This window comes from Mauremys reevesii, linkage group 1 (genome assembly GCF_016161935.1).
Source record: "Mauremys reevesii isolate NIE-2019 linkage group 1, ASM1616193v1, whole genome shotgun sequence".
In the NCBI taxonomy this organism is placed as follows: Eukaryota; Metazoa; Chordata; order Testudines; family Geoemydidae; genus Mauremys; species Mauremys reevesii.
This window is the reverse complement of record NC_052623.1, coordinates 51,448,726-51,475,636: the sequence shown is the minus strand read 5'-3', so window position 1 is coordinate 51,475,636 and position 26,911 is coordinate 51,448,726. Positions and strand designations below refer to the sequence as shown.

Below are 26,911 nucleotides of genomic sequence, written 5' to 3'. Positions count from 1 at the left end.
TATATTTTGATATGTTACCTCTTTATTCTTGCAGCAAATCTTTTCCATATATCACTTCATTCTTCATATTTCAAGGTGATTGGTGGTGACTTTGTCTTACAGCAGAAGACATGTCCATGCTTCTGTCATTTGGTGTGAAATTACATTTTGCCTTCATAACCTAGTACTGTAAAAATAATGTAAAGATGGATAGCCCTTGTTTCAGGCATAGTAGATATGCAGTTAATGATGCATATTCATGCTAATCAGGCTGTTGGAATAGTGGTACCATTTGGGAGCTTACTTTCATTGTTTCTTGCAGAGAGTCATTTTGGCTGCTGTAGAAGAATACATTTTGCCAAAAAAAGAGAAGTAATAAAATAGCCATTTAAATGTTTTAAAATCATTTATGGGGGCTTTTTATCTCTCAAATATATTCTGTATATTATGACTTGGAGGATGGGGGGACTGTTGTGTCTCAATCTGAATCCTTTCCACTGTAATTTTCAGTCATAATATTATTTAGTGCATGTTTCCTTCCAGGGTCTCCTTAGCCCTGAGGATACGCTGAATAGTCTTCCCTCTTCCCCTCCCTGACTAATGCGTCATAGCACAGCAAGTCTTACTCTAGCTGTGGAGGGCTGGATACAAATCTCTTAGCATTGTTTTTGAAATTGGCTGGAGGGGCCTCTAGACAGCAACAGGAAGCACTCTTCTCTCCCCTTTCCATGAGCTGAGCAAATTGCCCCTCCACAGTACTCCTGGACCCTACCTACTTGGTAATCATTGTGCTGGCACTAGACTTCTTGTGCTGAAGACTTGATTTTGTATCAATGTACACATTTAAATGATAGAAATAAAAATATTTTAGCTATAAAAACTGTTACATCTTTTAAAAGTAGTAATTATTCTGATGCCATATTGGCACATTGCTAGTGGTAAAGTCTAGGCCTAAAGATATGCCATTTGTTCATAATCAAGAAGATTGTTAGTAGTAGTGATTTTTTGGATATATAGGGATGAAATATCAAATGATAACGTCAGTATCCATTCATTTTAACTGAGGGTATAAATTCATGCAGGCTTTTTTAGGACCATTTCGATAGATTTCTGCATTTTTTTTTTTAGCTGCAGTTGTCTTGTCTTAGAAGGCTTGTGGCATATACACTGTGGAAACTTGGGTATTAAGTATAGATAAATTGTTAGAAAGAACATGGGAATATTCATTCTTAGGGCTTGCCTACACTGGAACTTTACAGCGCTGAGACTTTCTCGCTTGGGTGTGAAAAAACAGCGCGCTGAGCGCAGCAAGTTTCCGCGCTGTAAAGCGCCAGTATAGACAGTGCACCAGCGCTGGTAGCCATGCCCCTCGTGGAGGTGGGATTTTTTAGAGTGCCAGGAGAGCTCTCTCCCAGTGCTCTGCCGCGACTACACAAGCCACGTTAAAGTGCTGCTGCAGCAGTGCTTTAACATTGCCAGTGTAGATTAGCCCTTAGTCTCCTATTATCAACAACCTCCTCACCCCAAAAGCTCACATTTTCTAGTAATTGCTGTTTAAACTGATTGTTCCTAAAAGAGAAACATTTATCAGGCTGTCACCTTGTTTATGTTTGTATTTACTGTTGAGTCTTGGTAATTTGCATTTCCCTAATCCACCCACTCCATAATTTGTATGCACAAGCAGTGGTCTTTTCCCAGTTCTCAAGGATTTAATAGTAGTCTGGAGGGATGTCATATTACTAAAATTCATCACATTTACAAAACCTGTTACAAAACACTGAAGTATTATAATAAATAATTAAAGCTAAACTGTATTTGTCAGATAAATGATTTAGTATCTGCTTTTTATTATTTTAATTGCTGCTTTGCAAAATGTAGTAATTTGCAATAGCTCTTCCTATCAGTGGAAATTAGCAATGTTGTGTGTGTGTATATATTCTGAATTTATATAAATCTATGAAAACTACAGATTTTTTTGGCTAGTACGGTATTTGAAGAGCTTTGACCTCTTTCTCTTCAGACGCATGTTTGATTGACTTCCTCTAGAATTAGTCTCTTTTTATGGGGCTAAACATTTCAACACATCAGTCCTAAGTGATTAACATGCTAATTCTTTATCATTTGCATTCCATTAACAAAGTAGATTATGACACACCACATTCCAAACATTATTTTATAAGTATGTGTTTCGCTACTATTGTAGCAATATATGCTACTTAAAGGTTATGGCTCCAGTTCTTCAATGAAACCTGCTAGTGTTGACCTGTGTGCCTGTGTGGCGTTTCATCAACTTAATTAGGACACTAGACATGTGTAGAGGTCAGTGGTAGAAGATTGTATTGCAGGACTTGAGCCTAATTTTGTTTGTTTTTTTCTCATAGTTCCCTGTTGTAGTAAAAGAATATTGGGGGTGACAGTGACCATAGGGATCATCTCTGAGTATTTCAAACATTTTCACCAGAAAAGTGGCCAGTTTTGCCATGTAGTAGTGGTTGGAAATAGATTGTAGATAACAAGTGATCTGTTTGCAAGTCCTATTTCTTCAGTAAAAATAAAAAGGCACTAAGTGGTTTGTGGATTCATGTAGTTAATTTGACTCTACTCTTTTGACTTAATGAAAATATTTAATAGTTTTCTGTTTGAGTTTTGATATAAGCATAGTTGATTGGTTCAGCACAAGCTACTAAAAAAATGGGCTCAATACAGAAGCTATTACTTAAATGAGTAATTCCAGGGATTCCAGTGGGACTGTCACGTGAACCTTGCAGGGCTGTGTCCATGTATCTTGTACTGTTACGACACTCTTCCTTACAAATGTAATTTCTTTTTGAGGACTTCCATCTTTGAAAAGCACCTTTTATGGCTTAGTGTCAAACTGACTCCTTCCTGCGCCTTCAGACATTACTGAGGGCATGAACAAGGGGGGGAGGGATAGGCCTGCTAAACCCAGGGTTGTGAGTTCAATCCTTGAGGAGGCCACTTAGGGATCTGGGGCAAAAATTGGTCCTGCTAGTGAAGGCAGGGGGCTGGACTCGATGACCTTTCGAGGTCCCTTCCAGTTCTAGGAGATTGGTATATCTCCAATTATTAAATTAAAACTCTGTCACCCCTGCATATCCCAGGCCACGCTTTGCATGTCTGCTATGTTACATCCCATACGTTTCTCTCTCTGGGTAATGTTGAGGGAAATATTCTTTTTGTTGACCCCTTTTGCATGGGCACCATGTAAACAACAAAACATTTTAAAATTAGGAATTTATAGACTATATTAAATTATTTTATACCGTCTGTTTGAGTCCATATACTAAGACTTAAGCAAAAGACATTATGGTGTGTGGAATGCCTATTTTTAGTAAAATGTAATTAGCATCTTCCCTGCTAGGCACTTAACAGACACAAGACAGGTGCTTTTCGGGCAGAAACCCTATAATCTAAAGGGGTAATGAGGACAGTGGACAAAAGAAGGGAAACAACAACAACAAAACCTGGTTCCAAACTTATTCCACGGTTTTTGAAGGGGTTTATGTGTGTGCCTGTACAAGCAATTTCAGGAAGTTAAAAGTAGGGAGCAGGTGTGTGGCACCTGTGAAGTGTGATTTCATGAGACTTGATGGAGAAAACCAGACAGGGATATGGCCTCAGGCAGATGGGGCAGCCTGAAAGAAGGTGCAGTAGGAGAGTGGAAGAAGTACCTGAAGAAGTAGTTGTGTTGCAGTTAAGTTTCAGTATCCATCAACCAGTTTAAAAAATTCTAAATATAAGAATAGTCAAGGAGAATATCAACATAATATGTTGGAAATAAAGTAACTAAACATATTTGATTTTATTCACAGCATTTCATTTATGGGGACAAAATTCAAAAAGTGGTGCATCTTTGTCCTCTTACCTTATTTATTTTAGTTACCCTTCCTCCTTTTACTTTTTGTAGGCTTTGTGACAGAATCTGAAATCACTTTTCTTATTTTTTAAACTGATTAGATATCAAGTTGACTGTGTTTAACTTTATCAAGGAGAGCTTGAGGGAGTGACTAATAAATGTTATTTCTGTGCATTTTACATCCCCTTTTCCAGTCTGAAGAGTTTAAATATTTATTCATGCTATATTGTGTTCTATATTTATGGCTAAGAGGGGTGAAAACATTATCTATGTTATCCAGTTTGCAGCCAGGAAGCATTTGGGTATTCTTTCTTTCCTGATGCAGAAGAGAGTGAAACAGATCATAGTGTACCATTTCCTGTGTTGTCGTCTTCCTTTTTTTACTGCCCCTCCTGTGTGTGTGTGTGTGTGGGAGGGAGGGGGGGGGGGGGATGTGGGAGGGGATCAGGATGAAGAAAGCTCCTTTTCTGACTCCCTATATGTTGAACCAGGGTATGTAACATATTGCAGTGTTGCTTTTACAGGAACAAGACATTTCTCCCTGCCTGTCTTCCCACACTCTCCTGTTACCTGCAGCAGTGATCAGGACCATACATGCTCAAAGCTGATGTCACATATATACTAGGCAACCTCTACAATTATTTGAAAATATTCATACATTCCCCCCGCCCAACAAACAAAACAGAACAACCCATGTATCTAACCAGGTGTACCAGTTATCGTTATGATCATTCGTTAGTATGCAGGGCATTTTGTACTCCATGGCAGAATAGGACCAAATTCCACAGTACCCATCCATAATTTTTAGGCAGTGTTAATTTACTCTTTCGCAATAAAATGCCCCATATCTTATTCCCCCACACAAACACAGATCTGTCTCTGTGAAAATAGTTGAAAATTCTGAGATGGAAAATTTATCAAGGGTTATTTTTGAAGATGAGGGTTTTTTTGCCATTCTCTCCAGGTGGCCCAGCTCCTCTCCCTGGGCCTTGGCTCCTATGTTGTTGTTCGAGTTGTTTGGCACAGAGCTTGCTTCCACCATTGTGCAAGGAACTGACAGGGCTTATAGTCTGCTTCATTGGGACATTTCCTCCTGGCATTGGCTGCTGCACTTTTTCCAGGCAAGTTAAGTCATCAGCCTATTTTCTGGTTCCCTGTTTCCTGGCTGGAAGCTGGACTCCAGTTCTTGCTCTCCAGCTCCCCGTTGTCTAGTTCCATGAAACAGCGCAGGGAGCATACACTATAATCCAATTAATTTCCCATTTTGGGGATGCTGGGGAGCCAGCGACAACTGCTGGTAGGCCCTGGAAAGACTGAGAGACGGAAAACAAAAGCTGGGCACCTGGCTGTAGCAAAATGATGAATTCTACATCAACAAATGTTGAATTTTGTATCTCAAAAAATAGCCAAATTCTGCAGCTCTGGAGTCCACAGGGCTCTGCTTGAGATTAATGGGGCAATTCACCGTTCTCAGAGCTATTGTTTTAGTCTCTGTGCAAACTCAGGCAGGTAACAGTGTTGATGCTTTCAAGGTTTTTTCCATGATCACTATGACTCTCTCTCTTTCTCGATATATATTCTCTTTAGATTCTGGAGCACAGCTCTGTGAAAGGGGTGCAATCTGAGGCTATGGAATGTGGAATACATGGGGCTTACTTTCATCTACACTTGTACCCAGATCTTGTCTGTTTCTATGTTTAAATAAGTTTTAGTGTCAGGTTTGAGGGCTGGAACTATTTTTTCATATATGCTTGTACAGTGCACAGCACAATAGTGTTCCAGTCCTGTCTGCACCCATTGAGCGCTACTGTAAGATAAATGCTAGAAATAATTTGGAGAAACAGTGGAACTGACTATATGCAAAGTGCTGTCAAATACACAAAATAAATAATCTGCAACAACAACAACAAAAATCCCCAAACCCAAAAATAAAACCTGTTTTTCCCCACAGAGAAACCCAGCCCCTGAGTCTTAGAGAATTTTTTCTATTTTTTTTTTAAACTTCTGACCTTCTTTCTCGCTCTGAAGAATTTACATTATTCTTGGGAGAGTGGTCTTGCAAGATTCTAGACACTTCTGGAAAGTTCTGGATAATCTTGCTTGTTCTGTATATAGCTGTCTGGCTCATCTTATTTTTCAGTCTTCTATCTGCACTATTGCATACACTAGATATTGGCTATTTATTCTAAATTTAGTAACAGTGAAAACTTTTGTTTCCATCATTGTAATCTAATCCTAGCCATGATGCTGACTTAAATCTAAATTTCAGACCTTTTAGCACGTCTTCAGCTTAGTTTTGGAGTAGTCTCTGGTTTTGGCATCCAAAAATTTTTAAAGATCAACCTATGTCTATGCTATAACAACAACTTGCATTTGATAGGAGTTGCAACCTCTTAGTATGCTAACCACCTCCAGGGTAGCACAAAATGAGCAATTTAAAGAAATGGCTGAAGCATTTTGGCCTGGATATACTTCCCCAAACAAATTTAAAATGACAGGTCCACCACTAGATTCTGCTTGTGATGAAAATGAAGAAATAGTGAAGGAAAAAAATAAAGAACGAGCACTTAAAATTGTAGGGATTGTTGGTCAAATATGAGAAAATTCCTGAAATTGTCTCTAAGCAGCCAAAAGCATTCCTAGTTAATGCTATTGATTCTACATCAGAAAAGAAAATTTGGAGAATAATATTGCTGAATAATATTCCAAGAATATTGGTAAAATTGTGCCAAGGATATCTTTATTTGTTATGCCAATGGAAAAAAGATGAGATCTTCTCAGTTGTAGTAATTCTAAACTTCTGGTGTGTAAGTCTTCAGAAATATTTAAACTTTGTTAAAGAAGTAACATCGAGCCGTCCTAAAGCATGGAGTGAAAATTCAAATATTCTTTGACAGCCACTGTTAGTTTCACAGTTGGTTGGGTGGTTGGTTGATAGAGGAGGATTGATATGCTCTAGTTTGACATTTGCAGTCAGTGGAATCCATGGGCAGGTTCTCTCTAAACTTGCATCTAGTAATCATCATAGATGTGTTTGAAATTTGCACTAAAAAGGATGAGGGTGTTGATCAAAACGTACTATAAATTTTCTCCAAAAAGAGTCTCCACAGAGAGCCACTAAGTTTATAAAAGCATCTGAAAGAGGAGGGAACTTGACACATTGCAAAATGATGACACCACTGATGCAGGATTGGACTCTTTTCAAGTAATTTTTTTCTATAGTTTCTGGCAATGGCAAAGTGGCCTAAAAATAATTTGTCATTGTTGGGTCCACATATCTATTTCTTACCTAAAATTCTTTCAGAGATGGATTTCAAAACTTTATGGAAAGCTAGTGGTAGAATCCCATACAATTAATTATCTTTCCAGTTAAGAGATTATTTTGTTCCACAATACAGTTATTATGGAGATAGAAATATATATAAATTGACTGAGTTTGATGTATCCCATTTTTATTAGCCAGGTAATAAAACAGATATAAATAGGACCAGGTCCTGTTCAGCACTGTGCCAGCTTTGTGTTAGTCCTCCACCAAAAACACTTCCCTATACTTCAGTGGGTCCAGCTCCTGGATAATAGTATCTCGTAGCCACCACCTAAGAAGAGTGTCCATGGCACTCCTACAGTGTATGTCTGTCTGTCTGGAATGGACTCTGATTGCTCCTGGTAGCTGTCATCGATTCAAGTACTGTTCAGGCTCATCTGATTTACACCAAAGACCTGGACTTGTGCCGGGACAGCCATAGATTCACGGGGAAACAATGGTGGCTCTCTTGTTTTAGTGCTATTCAGCTGCAGATCTGGACTTCAATTTGTAATGCCAGTATTTCAGGTATGGATGAATGCTTCGACCCTGAAAAACTTGGGTCTTCGCTCTTTTGGAAGCTTTCCTATGATCTTTGTTACATCATATTAAGTTATGTAAGATAAGAAATTCTCTGAAATACTTAGATGTAAATGTGGTACCTTTTTTAAAATAAACATAACATGGTGGGGTTTTTTCTTTTTTTGAGATTAAACAGTGAGAAGAGAATGTGTTTTATCTCAAAAGTAATCCCACTTCAGAGTTGGATACTGCAATGTTGGTTAATATCTCCTCTGTGCAGTTAGCATGATGTCCCAGTGCATTGTGGTCTAACAGTCATCTGTGCCACACTAACTTGTTTCTGAACTCTGTAACAAACATTTCAAATGATACTGCTTATAGTCCCTTAGAACACTGACGTATATATTTAATATCGAGATTCCATTATTGTTTATAATAAAAATAAATAGTGGAGATCAATATTTAATCAATTATGCCTTTCAGAGCTGTGGTATAACTTTAAGATGCTGCTGGTGTGTTGAGCTTGATTAGTTATCCAACAATACCTATTTCCTTGTTACCCTAATGAGCCATCAGCAGAGCACTTCGGTTATTTTAGAACTGTGGCCTTTAAAAAAAAAAAAAAATTGATAGTTTCCAATGGAGCTTAAGTACCAGGTTACATTGGCTCAGATATTCTTTTCATAGCATTATGTATTGTATCATGAGTGACTGAGAATGGCTAATAATGAGCTATACAGTATCAAAAAGGTTTAAAATACTGGATGTAATAGGTTTTATTACACATTGGTACTTGGATGGGCTGGTAGCATGAATGTGACTGTGTTTGGAATAATGTTCAGTGACTTTAGTTGATGTACAGTGTACTAATAAGGGTTGAAGTTTGTATGTCATCTTGGCACTATACATTTTTTATTTTAGTCTTTACAAAGAAGAATTATGCAGAATAATTAATAGCTGTGAAACCAGGGTGGATAAAAATCAATGATTTAAAAAAAAAACTGATTTTTAAAAAATTTAAATAGGATTTTTTGGATTTTTTTGATCAAATGCATCCAGCAATCGTCCCTCCATAATGCCAACTATAATAAACTTCAGAGCTAAGGATGAACCAATCAAGAAATATGTTTTCTGATGACGCTTTAAAGAAAGTCATATCAGTGAACTGGTGGAAGTCACTTAAACTCTTGGATTCAGAGACTGTTGAAGTGATAATCTCACTTTTAACAGCAGTAGCTTCTTCTGTCGGTGCAGAAAGAATATTTTCTTCCTTTGAACATAAGAACATAAGAAAGGCCGTACCGGGTCAGACCAAAGGTCCATCTAGCCCAGTATCTGTCTACTGACAGTGGCCAATGCCAGGTGCCCCAGAGGGAGTGAATCTAACAGGCAATGATCAAGTGATCTCTCTCCTGCCATCCATCTCCATCCTCTGACGAACAGAGGCTATGGACACCATTCTTACCCATTCTGGCTAATAGCCATTTATGGACTTAGCCACCATGAATTTATCCAGTCCCCTTTTAAACATTGTTATAGTCCTAGCCTTCACAACCTCCTCAGGTAAGGAGTTCCACAAGTTGACTGTGCGCTGCGTGAAGAAGAACTTCCTTTTATTTGTTTTAAACCTGCTGCCTGTTAATTTCATTTGGTGACCCCTAGTTCTTGTATTATGGGAATAAGTAAATAACTTTTCCTTATCCACTTTCTCAACATCACTCATGATTTTATATACCTCTATCATGTCCCCCCTTAGTCTTCTCTTTTCCAAGCTGAAGAGACCTAGCCTCTTTAATCTTTCCTCGTATGGGACCCTCTCTAAACCCCTAATCATTTTAGTTGCCCTTTTCTGAACCTTTTCTAGTGCTTGAATATCTTTTTTGAGGTGAGGAGACCACATCTGTACACAGTATTCGAGATGTGGGTGTACCATGGATTTATATAAGGGCAATAATATATTCTCAGTCTTATTCTCTGTCCCCTTTTTAATGATTCCTAACATCCTGTTTGCTTTTTTGACCGCCTCTGCACACTGCGTGGACATCTTCAGAGAACTATCCACGATGACACCAAGATCTTTTTCCTGACTCGTTGTAGCTAAATTAGCCCCCATCATGTTGTATGTATAGTTGGGGTTATTTTTTCCAATGTGCATTACTTTACATTTATCCACATTAAATTTCATTTGCCATTTTGTTGCCCAATCACTTAGTTTTGTGAGATCTTTTTGAAGTTCTTCACAATCTGCTTTGGTCTTAACTATCTTGAGAAGTTTAGTATCATCTGCAAACTTGGCCACCTCACTGTTTACCCCTTTCTCCAGATCATTTATGAATAAATTGAATAGGATTGGTCCGAGGACTGACCCTTGGGGAACACCACTAGTTACCCCTCTCCATTCTGAGAATTTTCCATTAATTCCTACCCTTTGTTCCCTGTCCTTTAACCAGTTCTCAATCCATGAAAGGACCTTCCCCTTTATCCCATGACAACTTAATTTACGTAAGAGCCTTTGGTGAGGGACCTTGTCAAAGGCTTTCTGGAAATCCAAGTACACTATGTCCACCGGATCCCCCTTGTCCACATGTTTGTTGACCCCTTCAAAGAATTCTAATAGATTAGTAAGACACGATTTCCCTTTACAGAAACCATGTTGACTATTGCTCAAGAGTTTGTTTTTCTATATGTCTGACAATTGTATTCTAATTATTTGGACTAATTCATTCCAATTGAGAAATGGTTTGGGACCTGAAAAAGCAGGAAAGCTTGTTTTTCTCTTCCAGATTATGAGTAAACAGGGAATTGAAGGTGAATACGGCTGAGTTTGCTGCAGAAGCTAATATTTTAAGTTTTTCATGTTGACCTGGCTGATATAGTCAATTTCATTTTTGATTTTTAAAAATAAATATTTAATTTAACTATTTTAGTTAACAAGAATTTTAACAAAAACAAACCAAATTTAAAAAACTTGAATGTTTAACTGAATTCAAAAATTCATATGCTTATTTTGTTAAAAGATTATATGTTTGCTGTTTGAAGAAAAAAAATCCAGAATACATAACATTGTTTTAGTTAAATAAAACCATTTAAATGTCTGTCTGGTGATGTTTTCTTCCAAAGACAGGATGGCAAAAAATCCTCCAGATATTAATGATTAACCTGTTGAATTGGAGATAGTTCACCTCCCAGTGACATCATAAATATCTGCTTCAATTACCTTTGGCAAATGAAATAACCAAACAATCATTCATTTTCTGATATAGCTGTAAAACTAATCTGAAAAGTTTTCAAAATAAATCACTTAAAAATATATGGTGTGTACCTTCTAAAATTTAAGCCATTTCAGAGAACTAGGTTAAAGAAAAATTGTTTTGACCATGTTAAAAATTTAAGTAATCTTTTTTTGAAAACCACTAGTGCCCCCATGCTTTGGAGCAGGGATTGAAATTTTGGCAGGGAGTTGACCTTTGTGTCAGTGATGTGTCTTTGCCATCCCTGTAAAAATCCACCCAAATTTTGCCAAGTTGCACTTTGTGCATGCTCAGTACAGATTTAATAGAGCTTTGCAGCTAAATTCTTCAAAGATTCCATCCACACCAAGCATGCTGTAGTCCAGGTTTTCAGCAACCCAGAATCTTCTTAGTTCAGGTACTATATCTTTGCTATCTCTTTACTTTTATAAAGACGACCTGCCCTATACATGGATTATAGGCTGATCACTGATCAGTCCCTCTATCTGCATATGTTGTTTTGTGTGTGCTTGATTATATAAATTGTTTGAAGGTGTAAAAGTGCGGGACTAAGAATTCTGGGCAGAGCTGAGCCAGGCATAGGCAAGTTAGGTACTTAAAGACTTTCTCAGTTGGTTCTGCCACTTCACATCAGTCCGACCTTCAACACTTTTGCTAGTCTTGGGCATCTTCTGAGCAGAGGCAGACAATTGTGACAAATTACTCTGTGTAGTAGCTTTATGATTGTAATAACCAACCATTTGGGATTAGGTTGAAATCAACTAATTGTTTAATTTCTGACCTGAATGAGATCTATACTTTGACCTTCCATCTCTGAAGATGTGTAGGCATTAACCAACCACCCTTCACAGCCATGACGTATTTTTTTAATATTAAAAGACTATAAAATCATAAACAAATTAGGTCCTTATTGATGATAAACCTGCCATTAGGAGATGTTAATTTTCCCCTTAGCTCCCCCATCCTAAATAATTAGTTTATGATCATAAAAATGTCCTATTTTTCAGTGTATGAAAACAACTGAAAGGAAAAATGCTAAAATCCATAGACATGAGAGAGGAAAGGAAGAGTAGTAAACTATAGAGAGTAATTTCTGGATGGCTGTGTGTGGCGGACTGTTTGTATATATTTTTGGCCTTTTTTATCCTCCTCAATACTGAAGATACTTTCAAATACCTTGTCATGTCTGAGCAGCAGACTACTGTACCCCTTTCAGGAGTTTGATTTGTCTTTTGTACCCCCAAGTTTTACCTCACTTAAAAACTACTTGCTTATAAAATCAGACAAGTGTCAGAGCACACTATTTCTGAAAAATTGTTTACTTTCTTGATTTTTACCATAAAATTATAAAATCAATTAGAATATAAATATTGTACTTACATGTCAATGTATAGTATATAGAGCAGTATAAACAAGTCATTGTATGAAATTTTAGTTTCTGCTGACATCGCTAGTGCTTTTTATGTGGCCAGGGGCGGCTCCAGACCCCAGCACGCCAAGCGCGTGCTTGGGGCGGCATGCCGTGGGGGGCGCTCTGCCGGTCGCTGGGAGGGTGGCAGGCGGCTCCGGTGGACCTCCCGCAGGCATCCCTGCGGAGGGTCCGCTGGTTCTGTGTGGCTTCGGTGGCCGCGCGGGACCAGCGCACCCTCCGCAGGCACGCCTGCGGGAGGTCCACCGGAGCTGCAGGACCAGCGACCGGCAGAGCGCCTCCCGCGGCATGCCGCCTTGCTTGGGGCGGCGAAATGTCTAGAGCCGCCCCTGTATGTAGCCTGTTGTTAAATATCTAAACGAGTTGATGTATCCTCTGGAAGACATCTGCATACCCCCAGGGGTACACGTACCCCCGGTTGAGAACCATTTTCCTATGTTATTGAATGGGTATACTTGGCTCTTGCCTCAGCATGGGGGAGATGGATTTAATGACCTCTCAACGTCCCTTCCAGCTCTACATTTCTATGATTCTATGAAAGACTGCAAATAAAACATTACAGATATTGTTTACATGTTACTGTTTTTTTTTTGGTTTTTGTTCTTTTTTTTTTTTGCACTGAGTAGATATTTTATAATAAAATATAATACTATTTTCTAGAAATGGAACCAGTATTGTAAAGGGCTTTATGGCACCTGAAATTTATGTAAATTGAATTGTAACAATACTGAAGTCCACTACTACAGCTAGTAGATTTTCAAGCCCTTGAGTACATTACATAAAAGAGATGATACTTTTATTTCTATTCTACTAAAGAAAATATAATGGATATAAAATACAACAAGGTAATATATAATATGTATAAGACAATTCGCTGTCCCATCACTTAAAAGGGAGCCCCTGTCAGGGTGGAATATGACTGTGTTGTTGGAACAGAATGGCTATCTGGCGTTGTTGGGGTTTTTCTGTTTTTGGATGGAGGTGGAGGTGAAGGTGAATGTTTGGATGATAGTAGGTTATGATTGCCCCAAATAAAGAGGACAACAAATATATCAGCACACTTATAATTACTTCCACTGACCTCTTTTTGATGTCAACATAACAAAGATTCTGCCACCCAGATGCAAAGGCTGGTTTAGGCTTAAGATAGATGACCTGGTTTGCACTACTCTGGTGATGTCCTAAAGGCTGTTGAACAGTGCTGAAGACTGGTGCTTGTCAAGGGGGCAAATACATTAACTTTCTACAGTATTGTATACAGTATTTTAAAAGTTAGGAAATATTATGTTATACTGTAGCACTTGAGATTAATATTGAAGACTTAAAAACACCATGCAACATTGAATGGAGATGGTGGCACTTGTCTTATCTTCATAATAATCAGGTTTCAGTCCCTGATATATGGCTTGATAGGTGTGGCATCACCAGCAGAATGAATGCTGGGATATCATGAAGCTAGACAATGGGATCCATGGATGGAGTGAATGTGGAAAGTCAGCCTGTCAGATCTGAATAAGCAGTACGGTGTCCTGACATGCCCCTTTGCCCTTTTTACTTGAGGCATAAGAAAATAACCCTGAAGTTTTATTTTTTTTAATTTGCAAATTCTTTCTGTTGCTGGAAACTGATAGGTAGTAACACTCAGGGTAGGAGATACTCTCTACAAATGTACTTATCACACATTCTTATGTTTAGAATATACAGATGTTCAGATTTGTTTCATCAGTAGAATTCTAAACTGTAGTAAGAAGGACTATTTAAATATACAGTTCAGCTGAACATTTTAAAAGATTATGTTAAGAGGCAGAAGAGAAGCCCAATTTCATAACCTGTGCCGCCATCTGTTAACTACACTACAAGCTTATGTTTCCTTTTGGAAGGGTTTTAGCCAGCTGTTAATTTTGGACTGCTGACTAGATGAGGGTATGCATTTAAGAACAACACAGGACTCACAGGAGGCTTTCTGTGAGTTGACAAAAAGTTTTTTCTGTTTTGATCTGAAATTCCTTTAATTTGTCTACGCTTTTTTATATTCAGTCTTTGCGCAAATAAGAGGAATGTATTTGAAAATTTTCCTCTGCTGCGCTCCCTTCCTCTGGTCTATGCTTTCATCTTCTCCCACTTAGGTTGGGAACTGCTCCACAGAGGGACTACCCATGCTTAGAGATGTACATTCCTCCTGAATTCTTTGTGAGGAATGTTGATGTGTTTTGTAGCTGTAACTCACAGTGCATTCAAATTCTATTGACATGTAACCCAAGTAACATTTAGGTCAGTGGTTTTCAAACTTTTTAGGCTGTGTACCCCTTTCCAAATAATGTAGTCTACCACATACCCCCATCTGAGATAGGGTCGTAATATATCGATGGTTAGATTGCCAAGTCTTACTAAATAAAATGTGTTGTCTCATGCGTCCCCTGATGAGAGCTTGGGTACCCCATATTGAAAACCACTGATTTAGGTAATCTGTCTGACATTCTCCTTTCTTTCTGATCCGTTGAGATGATGCAGCTTTTTGTAACTTTTAGCTAGGAGATAGCTGTGTCATTGTTTTAATTAGAGCTGTACAAATACTGTTTTTTTTTGGTTCTCTGGCTTTTTTAAAAAAAAATCATTTTGGATCAATCCCAACCAACATTTTTCAGACTTCTTGGCAAATTGAAATTCACTTTGTATAAAAAATGTTCATTGGGCCAGAGAGAGAGAGAGAATGACTTTATAGGTAGGTGGTTTGGACAGTCACCTGAGAGAGGGGATATGAGAGTCTCTTCTCCAATGAATATTCAGGTATTTTATGCAAAGTGCAGCAGGTTTCAAAAGGAGATCTTGAGAGAGACACACCCAGACTACCCTATAGGTTAGTGGTTAGGGCAAGTTTCCACCCTAGAAAAGGGAATCAAACCTGAGGGCTTGGCTACACTGGAGAGTTGCAGCGCTGGTGGAGGCTTTACAGCGCGGCAACTTAGTAACTGTCCACACCTGCAAGGCACATCCAGCGCTGCAACTCCCTGGCTGCAGCGCTGGCTGTACACCTGGTCTGGTTGGGGTATAACGAGTGCAGCGCTGGTGATGCAGCGCTGCTCGTCAAGTGTGGCCACAGACCAGCGCTGTTATTGGCCTCCAGGGTATTAGGAGATATCCCAGAATGCTTTTAACTAAATTACTCTCTTTGTTTTGTTGTGAACTCGGGGCTCCGGGAGCTGCTTATCTTGAAAAACAAACACAGCTCTTGTTTGCTGTGATCAATCTGTAACTGACAGTGAACAATCTAACCCACTACCTTGCTGTGAATGAGGCAGGCAAGGGGATGAATGTCTACAGCTAGTGTTTGCTTGAGAAGAGAAACAGCGGCGGGGGGGAGGGGGAGAAAGGGAGTCCGTTGGAGCAGCTGCTTATCTGGTCTGCAGGCTATTTGCAGTTAAGAGTGAATGAGGGGTCGAGGAAATGTTCAGATTTTGCAAGGCAGGGAGCTGACACACAGTGTCGGCTCCAAAAATCCACTCTCTCTTTCTCCCCTGCTCCCGGTCACACTCCACCCCACCTCCCTCTTTTGAAAAGCACGTTGCTGCCACTTGAACGCTGGGATAGCTGCCCATAATGCACCACTCCCAACAGCGCTGCAAATGCTGCAAATGTGGCCACACTGCAGCGCTGGTAGCTGTGAGTGTGGCCACACACCAGCGCTTTCCCTACACAGCTGTACGAACACAACTGTAACTCCCAGCGCTGCACATCTGCAAGTGTAGCCAAGCCCTGAGTCTCCCACATCCCAGGTGAGTGCCCTGACTGCCAACTCCTCTTCCTCCAGTTTAGGTTTTCCTTCATTTACTTGTTCCTGGCTCTGTGCAGGTGGCTGGATTCGAGGTCCCTTCCAGCCCTATGGTTTTGTGAATGGGACAAACATCCCCTTGTGAATCTAACCCCCAAAATCGAAACATTTAGTTTAGATCAGGGCTTTGGAGTGGAGCCCGGAGCTGGAGCACGGGCCAGTAGGTTTTTGCCCGGAGCCGTAGCGGAGCAATTCAAAAATTTGATTGCTCCAAATCCCTGGTTTAGATAATGCTGAAATGAATGTTTAGTTGTTTCTGAATCTTTTTCTCTTCTTTTTTTGACTGAAACAATTTGCCAAAAACAACATGAATTTTGTGAATTTTTTCAGTTAACCCAAATCTGTGTTTTCTGCCCCTCCCAAAAGTTTCAGGCAAAAATTTTTGACCAACTTTGGTTGTAATACAGACTAGTGATGTTTATTGAAAATATACTTATTGAATGTTTACTTTGTTTAATTACAGGGTTATAAACTCTCTGGCATTGACAAACTGAAACTGGCAGATATATTTAAGTATTGTAGCTATTGCAATTGATAAGCAACATATTGGGGTGTTGAGATGAAGAGAACATTTGATATTAATTCTGCAAAAAGACAGACAGTACATTGTTATTGTAGGTCAGTTATATAATATAATTGCATTATTCTGCTATTCGTTGTGCAATAAAAGTAGACTTTTATTTTTAAATTTGATATCAGTATTTTTTCTATAAAATTACTGAAAGCAGTTCAAGCTTACAGGTCTCCTTGCGACTGAGCATTACCTGAAATGTGTTTAATGTGATCTTAAAAGTAAATGTTGGTAAATCATTCTGCCATCTTCTACTGGAACTATGCTCTGTTGAATCAGACTGTAAGACTTCAGTGAAATCTAGCAGAAATATTTTTAAGGAACTGGATGAGATAATGTATTGTATATTTACTCAGCTAGTTTTCCCTGGAATATTCGGTGGATGTTGCAGTATATTGTACAGAATTGTGAGTTCTTCACCACTGGCAATTTTACCATTCTAGTAGCGGGCTTTCCCTGCTCCTTCAGGCAGGAACAGAATTGTCAATTGAAGGACTTAATTCCACCGTATGGAAAATCCTCACTTCTTTCTGACTCCTAGCAGAGTTATCAGGTGGGTCTGCAGATTCATAGAGCACCGAAAAATTGTTAATTTACAGAGTTTAGAGGGTTCAGGGATCTTCCTTAGTTCTGCCAAGCTTTATTTTCTGGGCTCCCCAGGAGAATAACATTTTATTTTGACAGGGCACTCATTCTGGCCCACTCAATGTAGTAGATAAACCCACCAAAAAGAAGCAAAAAAGTAGGGCTGTTTATTGATGTCTTATGGTCTCCTATAGTACTCGTTACCCTACTATGTACTGGTAAGTGCCTGAAATGCTTTGCTCTTCTAATCTCCTGCATGGATGGGAAACTGCCCTGAAAATAAATTAAGCATTTTCTGCAGCCTTTTGCTGCTGGTACATATTTTGCATGGGCCACCTTCATGTGACACTGTCTCAGTGTCAGAGGATCATTCTAGGAAGATCAAAGACCTCAAATTTACCCTTTTAAAAATTCTCCTTTGCCACAGTCTTGGACTCTCTGATGCCTCACTGAATGCTTGCAGCCACAGTTATACTAATTAACACTGATGCAAGACAGCATCTCTGAGGTCCTGACAAATGAAGAGGCAAGCCAAGCACTTAATGGTCCTGTTCAAATAACTGAGGGCAAATATCTTGATGAATGATTGGATAAAACCATAGTCTAAATTAAGGGGAAAAGTTCCATTTCTTTTCCCATCTAGTCTTCAGAGGAATGACTACAAAAATTGATACAGAGGTAATACGTCTTTTTGTCACGTCTTCTCCTTCCCCTGGACGATGACTTAGCATTAGTTACTGAGAAACATGAAACAATACTAATATAAAATAAAATTAAAATTTCAATTCAGAAACAAAGCTATCTGGAAACTCAGTTTGTAAGAACTAGATGAGTTGATCAAATGGAAGCCACTTAGGCTAGGTAGGCTGTCAAAGATAAAACCAAATCTACATTTGTGAGCAGCCAAGTAATAGTCAGTGACCTATTGAGAACACAGATTCGGAATTTGCTCAGAATGCCAAAATCAGGCCAGATGGCTTTAATTTAAAAAAATATATATTAAAAAAAAGCACTAGCTGCCTGGTTGATTGGGCAGAAGAAGCAAAATAAAAGAACTATTTAAAAAAAATCAAATAATATAAGGCTGCCAGGAAATCTCCAGATGTTTTACACTTCTTTGAAAATTTTAGCTGTTTTAGTAAATTTCAGAGAGAACTGATAAGGGATTTAGGTAAATATAACTGTCTTGCATGTAATACTTTTTCAACACAATATTTACTAGAAAAAAGTAGACTTATGTATTTAGTTGCTTTTTTATTATTATTGTTTCTGATGTCCCTGACGATATTAACCAGATAGTCTTCTTTCTGCTGGTACTGCTCTCTGGAGAGAAAAATCTAATGAGGCAAAAAGTTCATTGCTGCCCTTGAGTCATCCCTTGCAATAGGAATACCAGCTCCTGACAGGAGATGACAGTAACAACAACAGTAAGGAGCTCAAGATAAGGCAATGTGTGTGTTTTTTCTTTTTGTTTTGTTTTTTGAATGAGTACATCTATTTTTATAAAAAGACTGTTTTTGATCCACCCTCCGATTCATGGGGTGGCAATATCGTTTGGTTTGATTACCATATATCAGGGATCGGCAACCTTTGGCACGCGGTTCGCCGGGGTAAGCACCCCTGGTGGGCCAGGCCAGTTTGTGTACATGCCGCGTCTGCAGGTTCGGCCGATTGCGGTTCCCACTGGCTGTGGTTCACCGCTCCAGGCCAATGGGGGCTGCGGGAAGCGGCGGCCAGTACATCCCTCAGCCCACGCCGCTTCCCGTCACCTCCACGGGCCTGGAGTGGTGAACCACGGCCAGTGGGAGCCACGATTGGCCAAACCTGTGGACATGGCAGGTAAACAAACCGGCCCAGCCCGCCAGGGTGCTTACCCTGGCGGGCCGCATGCCAAAGGTTGCCAATCCCTGCCATATATTCTTCTGTTCAACCAAAACCCCTCTCCCCTTTCGGACTCAGTGTCTTCTTCTTTTTAAATCTCACATTAAAAACCTTCCTTTTCTCTTTAGGCTACAGTGTGACCGTCTCACTCTGAAGTTTTTAGTGATGTCCTGTGTGAAGAACACTACATAAACTCTACTGAACTACAGTCCAGGAACATTTAATTAGATGGGAATGTGAATTTTTATTAGTAATAATACTAGGCCAAACTTTTAATCAGTGCAACTTGTGAATCTGCAGTTGTACCTATTCATTTCAGAAATGTATCAGTTGTCCTAAGAGATTGGTATTCACATTCTAACCTGGGTGTTCTCTTTGAATACTGGCAACAGGCAAGGGCCATCAGCTGGTGCTCAAACACTGTGGTAATGGGTGACAGTACAAAAAGTTAAGTCAGAGGGTCTTCAATTCCCATTTTGCTTGGGTTCTGAAGTGATTGCAGTTCTGCCACTCTTGGAGAACATGTTTTTGTTCTGTGTTTGTACAGAGTCTAGCACTCTAGGTTTCTGGTCCATGACTAGGGCTACTATGTACATAGGGTTACCAGATAGCAACTGTGGGGGAAAAAAGGGACAGGCGGTGGGGGGTAATAGGCACCGATACAAGAAAAAGTCCCAAAAACCAAGACTGTCCCTTTAAAAATGGGATACCTGGTCACCCTAATTGTACAAATAATATAATAATAAGGGGAAAGTGATGAGATAGATATTGTCTTTATATATATGCAAGAGGGGGAAGGGTCAGAGAACCTCGAAGTTATGAGAATGTTGGTGAGTGTGATCCCGAGCAGTGAGGAAAGGTGAAGGGGTCAGGGTTTGGGAATAAAAAATAAGCTTATTTTTGGCCACATTCAAATTGGGTTAGCAGCAGATCAGTCGAGAGGAAATACCAGAGGGTGTGTCTACGCTGCAGCTGGTAGTATGCCTCTCAGGCTGGGTAGATGGGTCTATACTAGTTCCACTCAAGCTAGAGTGCTAATAATAGCAGATTCAATGATGATGCCTGAGCTTGGACCCAGAGATTGTGTGGGCTTGCACTCAGGCAGTTAGCCTGTGCTGCAACATCCATATTGCTAATTTTAGCTGGCTCAAGTGGAGCTGGAATGTGTCAGTCTATCCAGACTGGAAGGCATACTACCAGCTGCAATTTCAACACAGCCACAGAAAGAGATTTGTGGGACTGGACGAAGGGGGCAGAGGTGTAAGGTATGCAAAGGTAAACTTGAGTCATCAGCATAGAAAATGGTAGATAAATGTGTGCATATGGATGAGTTAGCAAAAGACAGGATTCTCTAGAGCAGGCATGGGCAAACTTTTTGGCCTGAGGGCCACATTTGGGTATGGAAATTGTATAGTGGGCCATGAATGCTCATGAAGTTGGGGGTTGGGATGTGGGAGGAGGTGAAGGCTCCAGCTGGGGGGCTGGGGGCTCTGGGATGGGGCTGCAGATGAGAGGTTTGGGGTGCAGGAGGGTGCTCCGGACTGAAGGTGGGCGGGGAATCAGGTGGGGCGGGGGTTGGGGCGAGGGAGGAGGTGCAGGTTCTGGGCAGCACTTACCTCAAGCAGCTCCCGGAAGCAGTGGCATGTCCCCTCGCCGGCTCCTACACGGAGGCATGGCCAGGCCCCTCTCTCTCTCTCTCTCTCCATTGCCTTGCTGATGCAGTCAGTTAATCAAACTGAGAAAATGAAGCAGTGTGCTGCTGCTTGTGATTTCTGCCATTTCTACCACATGGCAGTGAAAACTTAAGTCACCTAGTAACGGTAGCAAGATGATGGTATGGAAGGGCATATTCTGCAGGGGGTTTATTTGAGTGCATGCATTCTTAGCTGTAGTTTCTGAAGCCAGTGGTATGGTGAATTGCCTACTGGGTGAAAAGATTGTGAATCTCTTGAGATATCTAGCTAGGCTTATATGCAGTGCTGGGAGGGGCTGGTACATGTTGTGGTACATGTAGGTACACATGACATGGGGGTAGGGGAGAGGTCCTGGAGGCCACATTTAGGCTGCTAGGTAAGAGATAAAAGTCCAGGACCTCTGTGGTAGCATCCTCTGAAATGCTTCCAGTTCCATGTGCAGGGCCAGTTAGTCAGAACTTCAGGGTCTCAATACGTCAAGGAGACGATAGAATAGGGAGGAGGGTTTGGGTTTTTTAGGAAATGGGAAACCTTTTGGGAAAGGAGGAGCCTATATAGGAGGATGGCTCCACTTAAACCAGAAGGGAACAAGATTGCAGGCATGTAAAATTAAAAAGACCGTAGAGGAGCTTTTAAATTAAGGGCTGAAGGTATGGGGGAAAAACTGACAGGTGTGGAGAAGCACATAGTTGGGTCAAAGACATCCTGTAGAGGAGGCTCTATTAATGGGTATTCTTTAAATTCTAGTAAAGAGGAGAGGATAGAAATTGATAAAGACTCCATGCATCTGAAGAGGTGAGCTTTTTAACCCATGAAAGCTTATGCCCAAATAAATCTGTTAGTCTTTAAGGTGCCACCAGACTCCTTGTTGTTTTTGTGGATACAGACTAACACAGCTATCCCCTGATATTGGTCAAATGAAAGTGTCCCTTTTAATTACATAACATAGTGGCAGACAACTAAAAAGTGACAAATTTTATAAGTGCTTGTATATGAATGCTAAAAGTCAAAATACTAAGATGGGTGAACTTGAGTGCCTGGTATTAAATGAAGGTATTGATATAATAGGCATTATAGAAACTTGGTGGAATGAATATAATCAATGGGGCATAGTAATACTAGGATACAAAATATACAGGAATGACAGAATAGGTCATGCTGGTGGGGAGAGGCACTATATGTGAAAGAAAGCATAGAGTCAAATATAGTAAAAATCTTAAAATGAATCAAGCTGTACCATAGAATCTCTATGGATAGAAATTCAATGCTTGAATAATAAGAGTATAACAATAGGAATATGTTACCGACCATCAGACCAGGCCTGTGATGGTGATTGTGTGAAATGTTCAGGAAGATTAGACAGGCTATAAAAATAGAAAGCTCAGTAATAATGGGAGATTTCAGTGATCCCCATATTGACTGGATACATGTCATCTCAGAAAGATGGGATGCAGAATTAAAGTTTCTAGACACCATTAATGACTGCTTCTTGGAGCAGCTAGTCCTAGAACCCACAAGGGGAGAGAGAATTCTTGATTTAGTCTTAAGTGGAGCACAGGATCTGATCCAAGAGGTGAATATAGCTGAACCACTTGGTGGTAGCAACCGTAATGTAATTAAAGCTAACATCCTTGGAGGCCGGGGGGAGAGATACCAAAGAATCCAACCACAGTAGCATTTCACTTCAGGGGAACTACACAAAAATGAGGACGCTAATTAAGTTGAAATTAAAAGGAAGAGTCACAAGTGAAATGCCTGCAAACTGCATAGAAAACACAATAATAGAGGCTCAAATTAAATGTGTATTCTAAATTAAAAAACAGTAAGAGGATCAAAAAAGTGCCAATATGACTAACCAAGTAAAAGAAGCAGTTAAAGGCAAAAAGGCATCCTTTCCAAAATTGGAAGTCAAATCCTACTGAGGAAAATAGAAAGAAGCATAAACTCTGCCAAGTCAAGTGTAAAAGTATAAGAAGACAGGCCAGGAAAAAAACCTTGCAACTAGCCAAAGACGCACAAACTAACAGCAAACCATCTTTCAGTACATCAGAAGTAGGGAATCTGCCAGATAATCAGTGGGGTCACTGGATGATCGAAGTGCTAAAAGTGCATTCAAGAAAGATAAGGCCATTGCGGAGAAGCTAAATGAATTCTTTGCATCAGTCTTCACTGCAGTGAAGACTGATTCATTTAGCACAAGGAAGATTTCCACACCTGAGCTATTCATTTTAGGTGACAAATCTGAGGAACTGTCCCAGATTGATGTGTCAGTAGAGAAGGTTTTGGAATAAATTGATAAATTTATAGTAATAAGTCACCAGGACCAGACGATATTCACCCAGGCATTCTAAAGGAACTCAAAATGAAATAGCAGAACTACTAACTGTGGTATGTAACCTGTCATATAAACCAGCCTCTGTACCGCATGACTGGAGGATAGCTAATGTGAAGCCAATTTTTAAAAAAGGTTTCAAAAGTAAGCCTAGCTTCAGTACCAGGCAGATTGGTGGAAGGTATAGTAAAGAACAGAATTACCAGACTCATAAATGAAAATGATTTGTTGGGGAAGAGTCAAAATGGTTTTTGTAAAGGGAAACCATGCCCCACCAATCTATTAGAATTCTTTGAAAGGAGTGGGTCAACAAACATGTGGACAAGGGTGATCCAGTGGATATAGTGTACTTGGACTTTCAGAAAGCCTTGGACAAGGTCCCTCATCAAAGACTCGTAAGCAAAGTACGCAGTCATGGGATAAGAGGGAAGGTCCTCTCATGAATCAATAACTGGTTAAAAGATAGGACACAAAGGGTAGAAAGAAATGGTGGGTTTTCAGAATGGAGAGGGGTAAACAGTGGTCCCTCAAGAGTCTGTACTGTGACAACGTCTGTTCAACATATTCATAAATGATCTGGAAAAAACAGTGGCAAAACAATGATGTGGCAAAATTTGCAGATGATACAAAATTATTCAAGATAGTTAAATCCAAAGCAGACTGTGAAGAATTACAAAGGGGTCTCTCAAAACTGGGTGACTGGACAACAAAATGGCAGATGAAATTCAGTTCTGATAAATGCAAAGTAATGCACATTGTAAAACATAATCCCAACTATGCATACAAAATGATGGGGGTCTAAATTAGCAGTTAACATTCAGAAAAGTGATGTGAGAGTCATTGTGGATAATTCTGTAAAAACATCTGCTCAGTGTGCAGCAGCAGTCAAAAAAGTTAACAGAATATCAGGAACCATTAGGAAAGGGATACATAGTAACACAGAAAATATCATAATGCCACTATATAAATCCATGGTACACCCACACCTTGAATACTGTGTGCAGTTCTGGTTGCCCCATCTGAAAAAAAGATATATTAGAATTGGAAAAGGTATAGAAAGGCAAAAAAATGATTAGGGGTATGGAATAGCTTTCTTATGAGGAGAGATTAAAAAGCCTGGGACTTCTCAGCTTGGAAAAGGGACGACTAACAGGCGATATGATAGAGATCTATAAAATCATGACTGGTGTGGAGAAAGTGAATAAGGAAGTGTTATTTACTTTCACAGAACACAAGATCTAGGAGTCACACAATGAAATTAATAGGCAGAAGGTTTAAAACAAACAAAAGGAAGTATTTCTTCACACAATGCACAGTCAACCTGTTGAACTCATTGCCAGAGTTGTTGTGAAGACCAAAAGTATAACTAGATTAAAAAAAGAATCAGATACAATAGAACCTCAGAGTTACAATCACCTTGGGAATGGAGGTTGTTCGTAACTCTGAAATGTTTGTAATTCCGAATAAAACCTTATAGTTCTTTCAGATGTTTACAACTGAACATTAACTTAATACAGCTTTGAAACTTTACTATGCAGAAGAAATATGCTGCTTTCCCTTTATTTGTTTAGTAGTTTACGTTTAACCCAGTACTGTACTGTATTTCCCCCCTTTGCTGCTGCCTGATTGCATACTTCCGGTTCCAAACGAGGTGTGTGGTTGTCTGGTCAGTTCATAACTCTTGTGTTTGTAACTTTGAGGTTCTACTGTAAGTTCATGGAGGATAGGTCCATCAGTGGCTACTAGCCAAGATGATCAGCGGTGCTACCCCATTCTGCGGATGCCCTAAGCCTCTTACTGCCAGAAGCTTAGAGTGGACAACATGAGATGGATTATTCAATAATTGCCTTGTTCAGTTCATTGCCTCTAAAGCATTTGGCATCAGCCACTATGGGAAGACAGGATGCTGGGCTAAGTGGATCATTGATCTGACCCAGTGTGCACATTTTTATGTTCTTATTTAGTTGATTGGGGTGAGGGGTGGAGGGGAGGAACTTTTCCTTTTCAGTTTTTGCTTGTCACACTGATATTTCACTAAATACCATAGTTCAGCTATTGGCATGTTCACAAAGATTTTTTTTTCCTGTGTCAGCCAATACAGTATTTCATGAGCTTGATCAAAGATTGGTGGCTCCTTTTTGCTATGTGGTACAAAGCCATAGCAGAGCTAAAGCAGGAAGTGACTTCTCAGAAGGTATTGGGGAAATTTGCTGTTATGCCAGTGTTTCAGTAGGGAAGTTGAGCATTGATACTCTAGAGTTTATATTACAGAATATGCTTAAATATTTTTTTAAATGAACTGTTCATCAGCTTTAACAGAAATAGAGTCTTGAAGCAGATACTGTCTCTGGCAGAGCTTAGTCTGTGATCACATTTGGTTTGTTGTGAATCCTAAGTAGGAAACCAAAATAGAACTTCCGTTAAAGAATGTTTGCCTAGAGAAGGTTAAATACTTTTTCATGCATTAGTTGCCAAATAGAGATCTGGGGACACCTGCTCTTAAATAAGGCAAAGCTGTTTCCAGATGGGCATAGTCATGCCTTGTTTAAGTAAACAGTTTTATTTACTTGCTAAAATGCTTATTAGAAAGTTCCGACATATGTTAAAAATTGAGTATATGTGGTATGTAGTTCATTTTAAATTTACAAATGTGTATCTTCCCTTCCTATTTTCTACTTTCCACTTTGTCATCTTGGGTTAGAGCTGTTCAGAAAAAGATTGCTCTTTTTTTTAATGTGAGAAAGTAGTTTCCCCTCTTTCCACTATTTTAAAAAATGGGTGAATTGTTCTTACTCATTCATTAAACAAAATCACTCTTGAGCAATGGCCAGGTTTGGGAAATTTCAACCTGAAATGGTACAAGGTTCAGAAAGTTAAGCATGACTGATAACCGAAGGTTAAAATGGAAATGTTTGGGCAACCTTAATTGTAGCTTCCATTCTAACCATATGTGTATAACCTCCTGTTCTTAACATAATTGGGTTACATTTATAGTCTGCTGCGGAATTTCATGGTTTTCAAGAGCCATTAATATAGTTGTGACAAATTCTAAGAATAGTAAATATTCTGCCCAGAATAGGTCTAATGTGTTGTGCAATAAAGATCTAATATATGTTAAGGAATTCATTATTAGCAGTCTGTGTACACTTAAATGTTTGCTTTAACCAAATGAGAAGTAAGTAATCAGTGTTACTTCATGAAATCAAATATTTGTTCTACGTTTTGTACTGCTCAGGCTTGAGTGTGTAAAGGGAAATAAAATGTTTGATTACTGGCTCTAATTTCAATGCCAAGGCACACATTAATTAAATAATATATATAAGATTGATATCTTTAGAATAATTTAAATTCAGTCCCAATAAAGACATACTTTTGGCCTGAACCCATAACATTTCGGTCTGTAATCTCACTAGATCTCATAAGCTTATCAAGTCCTACTTTGGTCAGTACTTAGCTTTTCTCTGAGATCTCCTAGTTATGTTGACCACAGACAGAGTGGGTGCTGGTGATTTGGTTGATGTTTTTCTGGCCTCTGAGGGATGGCTACACTTGAGAGTTGCAGCGCTGGGAGTTACAGCGCTGGTCGTACAGCTGTGTAGGGAAAGCGCTGGTGTGTGGCCACACTCAGAGCTACCAGTGCTGCAGTGTGGCCACATT

The 26,911-nt window shown here is 39.5% G+C and overlaps 1 protein-coding gene across 1 annotated transcript in view; it reads left to right on the top strand.

Annotated features, from left to right (window-relative positions):
- UBL3 (ubiquitin like 3) overlaps positions 1 to 26,911 on the top strand; it is a 62,703-nt gene that overhangs the window by 1,739 nt on the left and 34,053 nt on the right. The window lies entirely within an intron of this gene.